Source organism: Aquarana catesbeiana, linkage group LG07, assembly GCF_042186555.1.
Source record: "Aquarana catesbeiana isolate 2022-GZ linkage group LG07, ASM4218655v1, whole genome shotgun sequence".
In the NCBI taxonomy this organism is placed as follows: domain Eukaryota; kingdom Metazoa; phylum Chordata; class Amphibia; order Anura; family Ranidae; genus Aquarana; species Aquarana catesbeiana.
This window is the reverse complement of record NC_133330.1, coordinates 78349044-78364668: the sequence shown is the minus strand read 5'-3', so window position 1 is coordinate 78364668 and position 15625 is coordinate 78349044. Positions and strand designations below refer to the sequence as shown.

Genomic DNA, 15625 nt, shown 5'->3' with positions numbered 1-15625 from the left:
AGTGTGCCCATTAAATGCTGCCAGTGTGCCCTTGAATGCCCCCGGTGGGACCCCCGTCCGCTCACCATCTGCCCAGCACTTACCCTGTCTTGGTGGGGCAGCGGGAGACGGCGACGAGCAGGGTCCTCCATGCGACTCCTGCCACCTCCATCTCCCTTCCTCTCCTCCTGATAGGCGTCCAATAGCGGTGCCTGTCGTTTCAGCCAATCAGGTGACAGGTAACAGACCTGAGCACCTGATGGGCTGAGAGATGGTTTAGTGTTAGGAACGCGAATAGTCATTCGCTTTTCTAACACAGCTGAGTGATCTGCGAGCGCCCAGCATGGTGCTCGCAGATCACCTTTTTTGAAGCATATTAGAGCCTATGTCTCTAATCAGGTGCTTCAAAAACACCCCCTGCCGCTGTAATTAAGGCGCCCTGTGCCCAAAAAGGGGCTGGGTGCTTGAATAGGCGGTGGCAGCGGCGGCCATAAATAGATTCATACAATGCATGAATCTATCTATTGGTGATAGAGAGGTTGCTGGAGAGAGGGGGTGGCGCCTGTGCGCCCTTAATGGACGGACCGCCACTGGTTCAGCCAGTGGGCTAAACAAAAAAATTGATAGAGATAGACAAATCCTCCCCTCTGAGCTGCCCGTTGACTGCAGCTGCTGATTGAGAAACATTTTCCATCATTCCTATTCGAATGAAGTCGATCATTAGAGCAACTTCTGTCGATCTGTTGATTGGAAGTAGACATACTTGGATCCAAATTCAGGCGGTCCCTGCTGAACTAGCTGAATTTTGATAGATCTATGGCCAGCTTTACTCACCATCCTCAGATATAGGCTTAGGCACCTTAACTCATTTTCCCACAGTTCCTTGCTTTCCTGGACATGCCCAGGGAGTAAAATTCTTCAGCTTCCCTCCCTTAGCCCGATGGGTCAGATGCAGCAGGGAAAGTGATCTGCAGCCAGGTGAGAGGTTCTCCACTGTCAGAACTGGTGTACAGCCAGGCCACAGCCCAATAGCACCCAGCTTCTGTGGGGTGGGGGGGGGGGTCTGTTGTTATAGAAGACAATGCTATGCAACCACGTATTACCCTGATTGACCCACAGAGACATTGCTGTGAAGAGTCCATGTTTGTGCAACTTTCATAATCCATTTTGTACTATTCTGCAGCGTATGTATCAGTGTTACCAACCGTCAGTATTTTTACTGGCAGCCAGTAAAAAAATGGGCACTTTTCTCCTGCCAGTAAATGCCAGTAACAGGAAGACTTTACCAGTAAAAAACATATCTGTGATGCTTGGCTCGCAACTGCGCATGCAGTACTTATGATATCGAAAATAAAATAAGAAATATGATTTTTGCCTTAATATCTAGCTTAACCACTTCAGCCCCGAAAGATTTGGCTGCTTAATGACCAGGCCTTTTTTTGCTATAAGGCACTGCGTCGCTTTAACTGACAATTGCGCGGTCGTGCGACTTTGTACCCAGACAAAATTGATGTCCTTTTTTTCCCACAAATAGAGGTTTCTTTTGGTGGTATTTGATCACCTCTGCGGTTTTTATTTTTTGCACTATAAACAAAAGAAGAGCGACAATTTTGAAAAAAACACAATTATCTTTTACTTTTTTTGCTATAATAAATATCCCAATTTAAAAAAAAAATAATAATTTTTTCCTCAGTTTAGGCCGATATGTATTCTTCTACATATTTTTGGTAAAAAAAAAAAAAAAATCGCAATAAGCGTATATTGATCGGTTTGAGCAAAAGTGTCTACAAAATAGGATATAGATTTATGGCATTTTTTATTATTATTATTTTTTTTTTTTACTAGTAATGGCGGTGATCAATGATTTTTATCGGGATTGCGGCGGACAAATTGGACACTTTTGACACATTTTTGGGACCATTGACAATTATACAGCAATCAGTGCTATAAAAATGCACTGATTATTGTATAAATGTCACTGGCAGGGAAGGGGTTAACACTAGGGGGCGATCAAGGGGTTAACTGTGTTCCCTAGGTGTGTTCTAACTGTGGGAGGGATGGGACTGACTAGGGGAGGAGAGAGATCGGTGTTCATACTTAGTATGAACACACAATCTGTCTCCTCTCCCCTGAGAGAACCAGGATCTGTTTGTTTACACACACAGATCCCGGTTCTCACTCTGTCACGAGCGATCGCGAGTGCCCGCCAGGCACTCGCATCGGCTTCGGGCACGCGCTGCGGGCGTGTGCCTCCTACATCGTCTTAAAGGGCCGATGTATAACTACGGCGGCTCGCCCAGGGGAGCCATCCTGCCACAGTATATCTGCGGCGGCCGGTTGTGAAACGGTTAAAGTGATATTAAATTCTTTTTTTTTTGTTTAAAAATAACAAACATGTTATACTTACCTGCTCTGTGTAGTGGTTTTGCACAGGGCAGCCCCAATCCTCCTCTTTTTGGGGCTCTCGCCAGCGCTCCTGGCCCCTCCCTTCTGCCAAGTGCCCCTACAGCAAGCAGCTTGCTATGGGGGCATCCAAGCCGAGCCGCTGCTCTGTGTGTCCATTCAGACACAGAGCCATGGCTCAGCCCCACCCCCTCTCTCTCCTCATTGGTTCATTGACTTTGATTGACAGCAGCGGGAGAGAATAGAATGCATTAAGATAAAAAAACCTTTTGCCTTTAGAACCATTGCTAATCCCTTTAAGTCACATTGCTAATTGCATATTGTACTTGTTTGTAGCCTAATTACTAAAATTTGCACTTAAAACTGTAATTTTGCAACTTTTGGAAATGCCAGTAAAAACTTGGCTGTGCCAACAAATTTTGGGTGTTGTGTCAGTAAATTCTAATCTGGTAGGTTGGAAACACTGGCATGCATTCAGATCCTGTTTTGCATTATTGTTTCTAACTTTTCACCTGTTTAGTACACTGCAAGTCATTTATACTACCCTGTTTCCCTGAAAATAAGACCTAGCGTGATTGTCAGTGATGGCTGCAATATAAGCCCTACCCCCCAAATAAGCCCTACCGTGTTTCCCCGAAAATGAGCCCTACCCTGAAAATAAGACCTACAATGACTTTAACTAGGGCTTATTTGGGGGGTAGGGCTTATATTGCAGCCATCACTGACAATCACGCTAGGTCTTATTTTCGGGGAATTCTAACTGTAGAGGGAGGGGACCGATCAGTGTTCCTCTGTACTGGGAACACAGATCGGTCTCCTCTCCCCTGACAGGACGTGGATCTGTGTTTACACACACAGAGCCACATCCCGGCTCTGTTACCGGCAATCTTGGGTGCACGGCGGACATTGCGGCCGCCCGGCATGTGCACGGGCTCCCGAGTGACGCGACGGGCGCGCGCCCCCTAGACGGCCAGGAAGTCCAGGACATCATATGACGCCCGCCCAGGATGGGAGATAAAGTTAAAGTGTTTCTAATTTTTTTTAATTAAAATAATACCCTGGTATACTTACCTGCTCTGTGTAGTGGTATTGCACAGAGTGACCCCCCACGTCCTCTTCTGGGTCCCTTGTTGGCGATCTTGGCTTCTCCTCTTCTCAGTGCACCTCCATAGGAAGCCACTTGTTGTGGGGCAGACATGCAGGTGCATTCCCAATCCTGGCTGTGTGCATGCATAGACACACATAGCATGCCTTGGCCTTACAACCTCTCTCTACTCACAGGGTTTGATTAATGGCAGTGGGAGCCATTGGCAGGTATTTTGTGGCCCTTAAAGAGGAAGTAAGCCCTGATGGGTTTTACTTCCTATTTTGCTCCCTGCAAAGCCTGCAAATTAAAAGCATAATGGGCTAGTATGCATCACATACTAGCCCATTATGTGACACTTACCTGCAAACAAATTCATCTCTGTCCCCTGTGCAGGCTGCGTCCATCCTTGCCCCTCTTCCTTCCTGGGGCCGCAGACTCCGGCTCTGTGACTGGCCGAAGCCACGTCATGTCACTCCGGCGCGCACGGGAGCCGTCAGTAACGGCACACGCTGGGGGAAGAAATGGCACGTAGGTCCGTTTCTTCACAGTGCATTCACCGATTACATCATGGGAGGACTACAAGTGAAATATCTCCTAAACAGTGCACGTTTAGGAGATATTTTCTCTACCTATAGGTAAGCCTTATTCTAGGCTTACCTATAGTTAAATTACAGGAGGGACGGTTTACAACCACTGTGTTTGTAAAGTCTCATTTTTTTCCTATAAAAATAGCAAACATGTATGTTATACCTACCTGCTCTGTGTAATGGATTTGCACAGATCAGCCCGGATCCTCCTCTTCGGTGTTCCTGGCCCCTCTCTCCTGTCGAGTCCCCCCCCCACCCCAAAGCAAGCTGTGAGTCTGCATGAGACTCTAGGGTCCCTTTCACACTGGGGTGGTTTGCAGGCGTTATTGCGCTAATAATAGCGCCTGCAAACCAACCTGAAAGTGCCGCTGCTTTGTCTCCAGTGTGAAAGCCCCGAGGGCTTTCACACTGGAGCGGTGCGCTAGCAGGACGGGAAAAAAAGTCCTGCTAGCAGCATCTTCGGAGCGGTGAAGGAGCGGAGTGTATACCGCTCCTTCACCGCTCCTGCCCATTGAAATCAATAGGACAGCGCGGCTATACTGCCGGCAAAGCACCTCTGTAGAGGTGCTTTGCGGTGGTTTTTAACCATTTCTCGACCTAGCGGTAGCGGCCGAAGACCGGCAGTAAAGCGCCGCTTACAATAGCGGCGCTTTACCGCCGATGCCGCCCCTGCCCCAGTGTGAAAGGGGCCTAATGCTTTTCTATGGAGTGTTTCAGCAATCACTATGCTGAGCTACAGTTGAAGGAGGGCGATCAATTTGTAGCAGAGCACAATCCAATTCTGTAGCAAATCGCAAGCGTCTCTAACAATGTAACCAATAGCAAAAAATGCCTTTTTTATCGAATTGTAGCAGCAATTATTCTCTGCAAAGAAATCGCCCATCGCTCAACATGTAAATTAATAATTCTCTTAGATTGTAAGCTCTTCTGAGCATGGCCCTCTTAATGTATTTTTTTGTATTATAACTCTATTGTCTCCCTTTTATATTGTAAAGTGCTGCGTAAACTGTTGGTGTATAATCCCTGTATAATAATAATAATAATAATTCTGTTTAATATGTATTGCCTATCTGATCTTCTACCAGCCCAGGAATCCTAGTGTCCAGCAGGTGGCAGTGTGACCCACAATCTGGTTCCATTGACAATAAATGATTGGACTCTGATTGATACATTGTATCAGTGAGAAGAGTGATCAGTGCTGCTCAGTGGGGATGATGGTGTCACGATTACTCTTTGCCACTCACACTGTGAAGGAGGAGGAGGAGGAGAGAGGGAGGATATGAGGAGGGAGAGGGCAGTGACAAGGCTCCTGACACAACATTACAGACACAGTGATGAGACACACAGAGACTTGAGTGGCCTCACTTCCATCTGACAGCTGTCACTGCAGCTTTAAAGGGACACTATCACCCCAAAGCCTGGGTCCTCCTTCCTATGGCACATCACTGAGAGCTGCAAGCCTGAACACTTCTCATCAGATTACTTCTCATCATAATACTTTTCATCAGAATACTTCTCATCAGAATACTTCTCATCAGAATACTTCTCATCAGAACACTTCTCATCATACTGTCACCCTGTACAGGTCAGTGAGAGCAGCAAGTGGGATCTCTGCAGAAACTTTCTGTCCATACTTTCTGAATACCTAAGCGGTCATGGTGATGATGTTACTAGGAGATTGCACTAAACTGGACTGTCAGATCATCCTTTACCAGCAACTGTGAGCTCTGCCAGGAATGGATTGTTTGTTATTTACTTCACCATACTGCATAGTTGTTGGTAAATAGATCTAATTTGGCAGATCAAAATCTGATTATGTGTGTCCAGCTTTAAGGTGGCAATCGATTTACATGCAAGCATTTTGTCATTGAGCGATGCACACCCGTTTTTTGCGATGGGCTGAAAATATTGATCAAAAATACGATCTTTTGGCTATACATGCAACTGATCACTTAATTGATCTGAATTGCAACTGGTTGTCCTGAAAACGCAGATATTAGGCAATCAATGAAATTCTGCCATAGCCATTCGACTTATCAGAGTTGAAATTGATTGAGGGTTTACAATTGGATGCAGCATCTTTTGGTTTACAATCTTTATTTGATTTAATCACTTTAGTCGCATTGAATGAGTGATTGTATGATCATATCAATATGTGTGTGGCCACCTTTAAACAACTGCCAAGTATGGTGTATTGAGCAGGCAGATTACTAGTCAGTATATTGCATGCAGGAAAGTTTAGACTAGTAGGCATGTATTATTTAGTATATGATGTACATCCTTAGACCGATCACTATATGATGTACATTATTAGACTGGTCAGAATATGATGTACATTTTTGGACTGGACAGTATACCTTTTTTTTTGGGCTGGAAAGTATGTGGCATACATTTTTAGACTGGTCAATATATGATGAACATTTTAAGACTGGGCAGTATATGGTACACACTTTTACCTTGGTTATTTTGTGATGTAAATTATTAGACTGGACAGTATATGACATACATTTTAAGACTGGGCAATATATGATGTACATTATAAGACTGGACAGCACATGGTACACACTTTTACACTGATTATTATATGATGTACATTATAAGACTGGACAGCACATGGTACACACTTTTACACTGATTATTATATGATGTACATTTTAACGCTGGGCAGTATATGATTTACATTTTAGGACTGGACAATATTTCATACACACTTTTACACTGGTTATTACAGTATATGATGTACATTATTAGACTGGTCAGTATATGATGTATAATTTTAGACTGGACAGTATATGACATACATTTTAAGACTGGGCAGTATATGATGTACATTATAAGACTGAACAGAATATGATATATACTTTTACACTGGTTATTGTATGATGTACATTCTTAAACTGGTCAGTATATGATGTACATTATTAGACTGGACAGTATATAATGTAAATTTTAAGACTGGACTGTATGTGATGTACATTTTAAGACTGGACTGTATGTGATGTACATTTTAAGACTGGACAGTATGTGATGTACATTTTAAGACTGGACAGTATGTGATATACTTTTTTAAACTGATCATTATATGATGTACATTTTTAGACTAGACAGTATACAAAATGTTATACTTTCTTAGACTCAAAAATATAGGAAGCACATGATGTATGATTTTAGGCTAGTCAGTCTATAACATGCCAGACATTTTAGACATGTGCAATATATTGTACAATCTCAGTATAAGATCTGCATAAGATAAGATTAGCATAGATGGCACAGGGGACTTTGGCCTGGGCTGCATGCAGTGTACAAACTAGAAATAGCAGCCCTTATGTACATTGATGCGGATGTTAGAGGTTGACTTTATGGGCCTGATTGACCAAAGCTGAGCTCTCCCTTCCAGTGCAGGTAACCAAAGTTCACTTTCACTTACCAGTAACACAAGACTTGTATGCTTTGGGGGGGAAGTCCATGCCCAGGTGAAATCTCTTGGCTCTAGCTCACCGGTTGCTGTTGATTGCACAGAATCCGAGACTGAGCTCTGTAGACAGGTTAGAACCTTGGATGGTACTCATTGGAAGATCCACTTAGATATTAACCCAAGGCAGTAGGCTAGGTTCAAACTGGACTATGTGCGAAAAATTTGGACCTGTGATATTTTAGCCTGAAACACAATCTCTAGGATACAAGAAGACTTACTATATAGCATAGCTAGACTGAAGTTCAGTGTTTGATGTAGTAGAGCCGGCAGCCAAATCAATTAAATTGGTGATGTATTAGAACCGAGGATGTAGACTAGTTACTGCGCTATGTACTATATGTAGATTAGGGTCTTCAGCTGCATAATGATATTGTATGTCAAATTTTATGGTTTACTACAAACTATTGCTTTTTTTAACTGTTGCGTAATATAATGGGTCTTATTTAAGGCATAGCAGCCCGCAAAGTGCTTTTACACATTTTAATTTATAGATCAGAATGGCGTTAACTGAAATTTTATTGTTGCACTGTGATTAGTGATTACTACTCTTTAATAAGCCTGAAAATGTATTAGTAGATATTTATGAGGCTAAATAAGGTATTAAAAAATCTAGTTTACTTATCTGTGAATAATAAATAATAATCTTAAAACTTTAATAGGATTACTGTTTTTAAATTGCATTATAATTGTAACTTTTAATTGAAATCACGATGGTAGCGCAGAATGCTGCAACTCTGTTACAAAATCTGACACAAGAATTAAAAGCCTTTTTGTGGCTGTCGTCACAGATCACACTCTTGACATGAGTCAGCAAGACTTTCTTTGCAGAGCTTTCATTTGTCAGGTCACATGATGTGCCGTGATTTGGGAAGTAAGTGGTGTTGGGGAACCCACTTTTGCATCGTATGTGCAGTGTCAGACAGTCTGCTCTCAGGACACCGTAAGGTCCCATCACGAGATGTTGCAATAAAATATCGTCGGGCAGGAAATAAACGACGCACTGGGTTCACTGACTTGTTAACCTGTAAAAATGTTGTAATATGTGAAAAGCAAGTGGTTTATTCATCCACCACAAGCTTCATGTGTAATTTGTAAAATTTGGATTAAACACAGAAGTCTGTGAAGCTTCCAATTGTCAAAGTCCATTTTGTGGAGCTTGGAGGACAGTGTGTGTTGACTTAATGCAGGGGTCGCCAAACCTTCAAAACAAAGGGCCAGTTTACTGTCCTTCAGACTTTAGGGGGGCCGGAATGTGGCCAGTGGGATTAGAACATTTTTCTGGCATCAGTGTGGGAGTACATAGTGCCCTATCTTTGGTATTAGGAGGAGGAATAGTGCCCCATTGATGGTGTCAGTGGGAGAAATGGCACCCCATTATTGATGCCAGTAGCAAGAATTTTGCCCCATTTTTGGTGTCAGAGGGCAGAATAGTGTCTCATATCAGGGGGATGAATAGTGCCCCAAGGGCCGGATAAAGGCAACCAAAGGGCCACATCTGGCCCACGGACCGCAGTTTGGAGACCCCTGGCTTAATGGATCCCAATGGGTAGACAGGGGCTGTGTAATGCAAGTGAATAGTGTTAATAGTCACCGGTGGCACCCAATACACCAGCATTCAGATAGTTACAAGTAAGATCTCAAGATCTAGTACACACAATCAGAAAATTGGACGAAAAATACCACTTTCGATGCGATCGTAACATAATCTGATTGTTAGTATACAGCTTTTGAGAGCCGATCACAACAGTTTATGCAACATTATCCAAAAAAAATTTTCTCGTACAATACCAGAATGTATGATATTCGGTAAGGCCTGGTTCACACCTATGCATTTTTTAGTGCGTTTTCAGTTTTTCAGAAAAGCACTACAGTTCATTCAACATGGTTTCGGGGTCACGTTCACATCTGTGCATTTTATGGAAAGGGCCAGGGACTTTTTTCATTTTTTTTTGGTTCCATAGACTTCAAGGGATCAAAAATGTGTATTGAAAAAAGCAAAATGGACCCGGAATATGCAAACTGCAACCTACATAGGTGTGAACCAGGCCTTAATCAGTAAAGTATTTGTGCAAAAAAATTTGGAAGACCTTCTCAGAAATGACAGAATACATTACAATACAATACAACACATTACATCACTTCCAAAGTTGTATTCTGTCGTACCAGAGTTTTCGTAATGTAAATAACCCTTTTCATTTTCGATATGAGACTAACATGCAAAAAAAGAAACACGCGATCGTACCTAATTGTTTATGTTCAGTTATTAACCCCTACACTCCTTTATGACACTACCTTAAGAATGCCTAAATCATCAGCTGATTGATCCATCAGGGAACGCATACATACAAGATTAGCAAGAGACTCGAGCAGTTCAACGATCTCATTTAATAGTTGTCTCTTGTAGGAGAGTGATAATCAGCACTTGTAAGGGGCTTTTATTATTTTTGGGATTTAAGATGTGGTGGTCTACGGAGGTCAAAGGGGTTCAACCGCAAGATGCAGCTGGATGCAGGTCCATGGGGCAACTTGTGGTGTCCACCGGAGAAGAAAGGTGGGAGGTGGGAGACTACTTATAATGTACGAAGTGACTCAACTATATTGAAAAAGAAAACAAAATGACTTGCGTCTGCTTAGGTTGCAGTAATCCTGTCCCCACACAGGATTTTAAAGGTCGTTGTCAATACCATGGGGTCCCCATCCTGGACCCTCTACGAAATTCCCAGGAAGGTGCTGAACTGGATGAGTTAGAAGAGGTCTAAAAAAGTCAGTCGGTGGCCCAAACGGCAAAGGCGCCCATTGTTGTGCGTCTAAAGATGCATAAGAGTCATCTGGTTTATCGAAAATCAAATTGCTTTATTTTCATTATTATTCATTTCTATAGCACCATCATCTGCCAAGGTGCTCTACAAAGTGTTTCAAACAAGTACACACATAACAAAAACAGATATGATGGGATTATTGTCCGAGCTGGGCTTACACTCTTATGCCCCGTACACATGATCTGACTTTTCGCCAACAAAACCGTGGATTTTTGTTCGAAGGATGTTGGCTCCAACTTGTCTTACATACACACGGTCACACAAATGTTGGCTAACAATTACAGACGTAGTGATATACAAGATGTACGTGATATCTCCATTATGTTACTAGTTTTACAAGACCGAACGCTTCCGGCTTGTACTTGATTTCGAGCATGCGTGAACTTTTGTGCAGCGAACTTGTGTACACACGATCGGAAAGTCCGACAACAACATTTTGTTGGCGGAAAATTTGAGAACCTGCTAGCCAACATTTGTTGGCGGAAAGTCCAACAACAATTGTCTGATAGAGCATACACACGGTCGGACTTTCAGCCAACAAGCTCACATCCAACAATTGTTGGCGGAAAATCCGATCGTGTGTATGGGGCATTAGGGTATATGGATAGGAAATAAGTAAGAGAACAAGGATGCATTTAAACAGTTGAAGAGTGCATGTGGAAGGGGAGAAAGCACCTAAGAAGTCCAGGGGTTGGTAAATCCCTTTGGCCACACGTTGATCATTCCCAGATTGTGTCAGTAATCCATGAACAGAACAAGGTTAAGAAAAACGTTTTAATTCCTGACGCTCAAAAATCCGCTCATGTTTGGCCACTGTTATTGTAGGAAATACTTGTTGGCAGTCATATTAACATACATGACCTATGCTGCCAAAACAAAATCATGTAAAATCAGGAGTTTTGTATATATTTCCTTTCTTTAGCTGCGGATGTCTTGAAATTGAGACGTTCTCGAGTGGTTGCAATGTCACATTCTTTTCTGTACTGAATGATTAGGATGTCGAGCAGGTTTTTTCCTTGACAGTCAGGTTCGTGTTTATTCTAGAAGTAGAGAGTGAGCAAACAGGTGCACCGGCTTAGATCCATTTATACTGGTGTCTAGGAATAGGGAGCGGGAGCACAATTAAATCATGAGAGTACACACAAGCTAAGTGCAGGTTCTTTGTGTCACTGGGGTTGACACCTTCATTTTTTGTAATATTAGAATAATGCCTTCAAATACTGTACATTAATCTAGTAATGCATCACAAGGAGTGATAAGGATAAAAGAGTAAAATACAGCAACCCATAATAATCAGATTTTACTTTAATGGATCAGCCCTCTTTAAAGATGATTGATTTATATTTGTCAATATCAGGTGACTTAATATAGATGCACATTTATTGTTTTAACATGATGCCTCAAAGATAACATGATGACATGATGAGCTGATATTAACCACTTCAGCCCCGGAAGGATTTCCCCCCTCCCTTCCTGACCACAGCACTTTTTGCGATACGGCACTGCGTCGCTTTAACTGACAATTGCGCTGTCATGCGGCGCTGCACCCAAACAAAATTGACGTCCTTTTTTTCCCACAAACAGAGCTTTCTTTTGGTGGTATTTGATCACCTCTGCGGTTTTTATTTTTTGCACTATAAACCAAAAAAAGCGTCAATTTTGAAAAAAAAAAAGCAATATTTTTTACTTTTTACTATAATAAATATCCCCAAAAAATATATAAAAAACAAATTTCTTTCTCAGTTTAGGCCGATATGTATTCTACATATTTTTGGTAAAAAAAATCGCAATAAGCGTATATTGATTGGTTTGTGCAAAAGTTATAGTGTCTACAAAATAGGGGGTAGATTTATGGCATTTTTATTATTAATTTTTTTTTATTAGTAATGGCGGCGATCTGCGATTTTTATCATGACTGTGACATTATGGCGGACACATCGGACACTTTTGACACTATTTTGGGACCATTTTCATTTATACAGCGATGCTGTATGCTATAGTGAGTGCACTGATTACTGTGTAAATGACGCTGGCAGGGAAGGGGTTAAACACTAGGGGGTGATCAAGGGGTTAACTGTGTCCTAGGGAGTGATTCTAACTGGGGGGGGGGATTGTCTCACTAGAACATGACAGAGATCACTGCTCCTGATGACAGGGAGCAGTAGATCTCTGTAATGTGGCTAGGCAGAACAGGGAAATGCCTTGTTTACATCTGCCACTCCATGACACGATCACGGGCTTCCGGCAAACATCGAGTCCGCAGAACCCGCGGGCATGCTCACGGAGTACGCGGCGTGCACGTGCCCACTATGCCACGAATTAAAGGGGACATACCTGTTTGCCCAGCCCATACCCATTTGCCCAGCCTTGCCATTGTGCCGATGTATATCGTCGTGCGCTGGTCGGCAAGGGGTTAAAGTGATTCAAAAAATATCGTTATTCTCCAAAAATAATCCATACACATCCACTACTTGATGGCCCTATAATCTATTTGTAATAAAATACTGTGTTTTCTGCCATTTTGCAATGTTCTTCATGAGCTCCTCAACCTTTATATTTCCCTCTCACTTCCATTTGTTTGGAACAAGCAAACAAACCTTTCATGTTGCCCCCCCCCCCCCCCCCCCCAGCCTGCCTAAATACTTACCTGAGCCTGAACTCAGTCCAGCATTGTATCCGAGAGCCGCTTTAGTAACGCTTTATACTAGAGATTATTGTTACTTTAAGGCCTGGTTCACACTGATGTGATTTTGGATGCGTTCCAGAACACACTGAATTACATGACAAGTAAAATAACATGCGTTTCTATGGAGGCCGTTTGCATATATGTAGTACAAATGCCCTGTGATTTGAAGTCCTGTGCATGTTTGGTCTGATGCGGTGCAATTTGGAGACCCATATAGTTTAATGGAAGCTGCATGGAAAAAGCATAGGTGTTCAAATGCAATGTGATTCCAGTGCATTTTCTAAGACTCTGTGTTGTATTTCTCAAGTCGTTTCCAGAGAGAAAGAGAGAGAGAGAGAGAAAGAGAGAATTGCATTGCATTCGCATTGAAATTGCAGCTGAACGTGCATGAAGTCACACTGCCTGTGATCCTTCAAAGCGCACTACAAAACTCACTGAAATCGTATCGCATCAGTGTGAACATAGCCTTAGGGCTACGTACAGAAAATGCAGCTTTGTAAAATTGTAATTCATTTAATTGTCAAACCTATGGGCCGTTTGAGCCCCCATGGAAGCCTTGTCAAAAAAACCCACACCCTGCCTCATTGCTAGGATGTGAAAAATATTGGACGCTCGCTCCCAGCACTTAAGGAGACTAAATGGTTTCTACGTCGTAGCAACAAGGCAGGATGCAAGGAATTTTAATCGAAAGTTTTTCCACCAGGCTTCCAAGGGGGGCCCAAATGACTTATGGGTATGACAATAAAATAATGAACATTTTACAAAGCTGCACTGTTTTTAATATCTACTGGGACCCCTTGACTGAATTTTTTTCTGTAAAAGATGAATTTAGCCTTTAAGTGCAATATGCAATGCCTTAGCAATGTTAATCTATATTTAAACAGGAACTTGTAATATGATTGGGTGCATTGCGTTTGTGCACTTTCCTAATTCCTGGCGCAATGATAAATAAGCCCAAATTTAATCTCATCTTATAGGTAGTGATGATATAGATAAAAAATATAAATTAGATTACTAATATACTAATATGCAGACTGCATGTGGGCATGCTAAACAAAAGTTTTTTTGTTGTGGATCTTGAGATGCACTGTGCACAGAACCATACTCCGTGTGGATTATAGTTTGAGTTTACCAGTTTAATGTCTATACCAGGGGTCTCCAAACTTTCTAGGCAAAGGGCCTGTTTACTGCCCTTCAGGCTTTAGGGGGGCCGGAGGGTGGCCAGTGGGAGTAGAAAATTCCCCTGGCATCAGTGCCCCATCATTGGTTTTGATGGAAGGAATAGTGCCCCATTGTTGATATCAATGAGAAGAATAGTGTCTCATTGATGGTGTTAGTAGGTGGAACAGTGCTCCATCATTGGTGAAGTAGTGCTCCAAGGGCCAGATAAAGGCAAGCAGAGGGCCACATCCGGCCCCCGGGCCGCAGTTTGGAGACCACTGGTCTATACAGACGTATGAGTGTTAATTTATTGGTGGTCCTGGGGGAAGCCATGGCTCCAGAAGATGCATATAGAGTCAGACTATCCACAAGACATCCTAGTCCAGGGATCCAAGGTACAACCTTCATTCTCCAGCAGAAAACCCACGGGAAAAAATAATTGACAAGGAATAATGCACTTGTAGACTGTTAGTGTCTGATGGGGTGAGCCACACCAGTACAGACAATGTAAATGGGGTCTTTGTGTCAACTGTAATCCTTATTAGTGTCAATCAAAGGCATGTGGGGGAATAAAGGTGCTACCTTGCAGGGGGGTCCTATACTCTCTTAACTTGACTCTGGATGAATATATGTAATGAACCCAAAGAATTTGTCAGTAGATGAGTTTGAAGGTCCATTTGTAGTAGGTCCCATTGGAGTATCAGATTTATATGTCCACGAATACCTGTAAAAACCATCATGTAGCCATCTTCATCTGGAAAAAAATCTAGAATACAAAACTTTTGTATACGTGCAGGAATGTTCCTCAAGACTGTGTTGTAATCCGAGAGGGTGTGTGGTTTGACTTCTCCACTCTATGGGAATAAGACCACCTGAACAGACCTGTCCAAAATAATCTTAACTTCAAACATCGGAATGTATACATATTTGTTTATCCTTCTTCTCTGTAGAGATTCAATGTAACACTTTATTTAGGAGTAAACATTGTTGTATTGCAAGAACAATGTGAGGTACATAATATCAAGGATTTCTGCACACCTTTTCATCCCTCTGATTCCTCCTGAATTGAATTGTATTGTAACTGTACTGTCTGCCCTCATGTTGTAAAGTGCTGCACAAACTGTTGGTGCTATATAAATCCTGTATAATAATAATAATATCCTATGGCAACTGTTTTCTGCCGAGCAATGTTTGGTGCATGTTAGTATTTGATCGTTGGACAGGGCTATGAAAAGCTATCCAGGTAGACAAATTGAGACCTCCTTGTAATGGCTGCAGAAAGTAAGGAGGTTTAACAAGATGATGTAAGAAGCTCAGGTAATATAGCTTAGGCTGGGCATACACTGAGAGGTTTTTTTTTTTTTTCGTTCAAGCTACAGATTCCAACTAAAGCTGGCCATAGACGGTAGAATTTCAAATGAAAATTCT

The 15625-nt window shown here is 42.2% G+C and overlaps 1 protein-coding gene across 3 annotated transcripts in view; it reads left to right on the top strand.

The window, feature by feature from the left end:
• Positions 1 to 5317: 5317 nt before the first annotated feature.
• PPARG (peroxisome proliferator activated receptor gamma) overlaps positions 5318 to 15625 on the top strand; it is a 102861-nt gene continuing 92553 nt past the window's right edge. For 2 of the 3 annotated variants that reach the window (XM_073592358.1, XM_073592357.1), the window contains exon 1: positions 5318 to 5641. The gene's annotated coding sequence lies outside the window, so the exon portion shown is untranslated. The remainder of the gene's footprint in view (positions 5642 to 15625) is intronic. The other variant, XM_073592356.1, reaches the window with a different exon arrangement.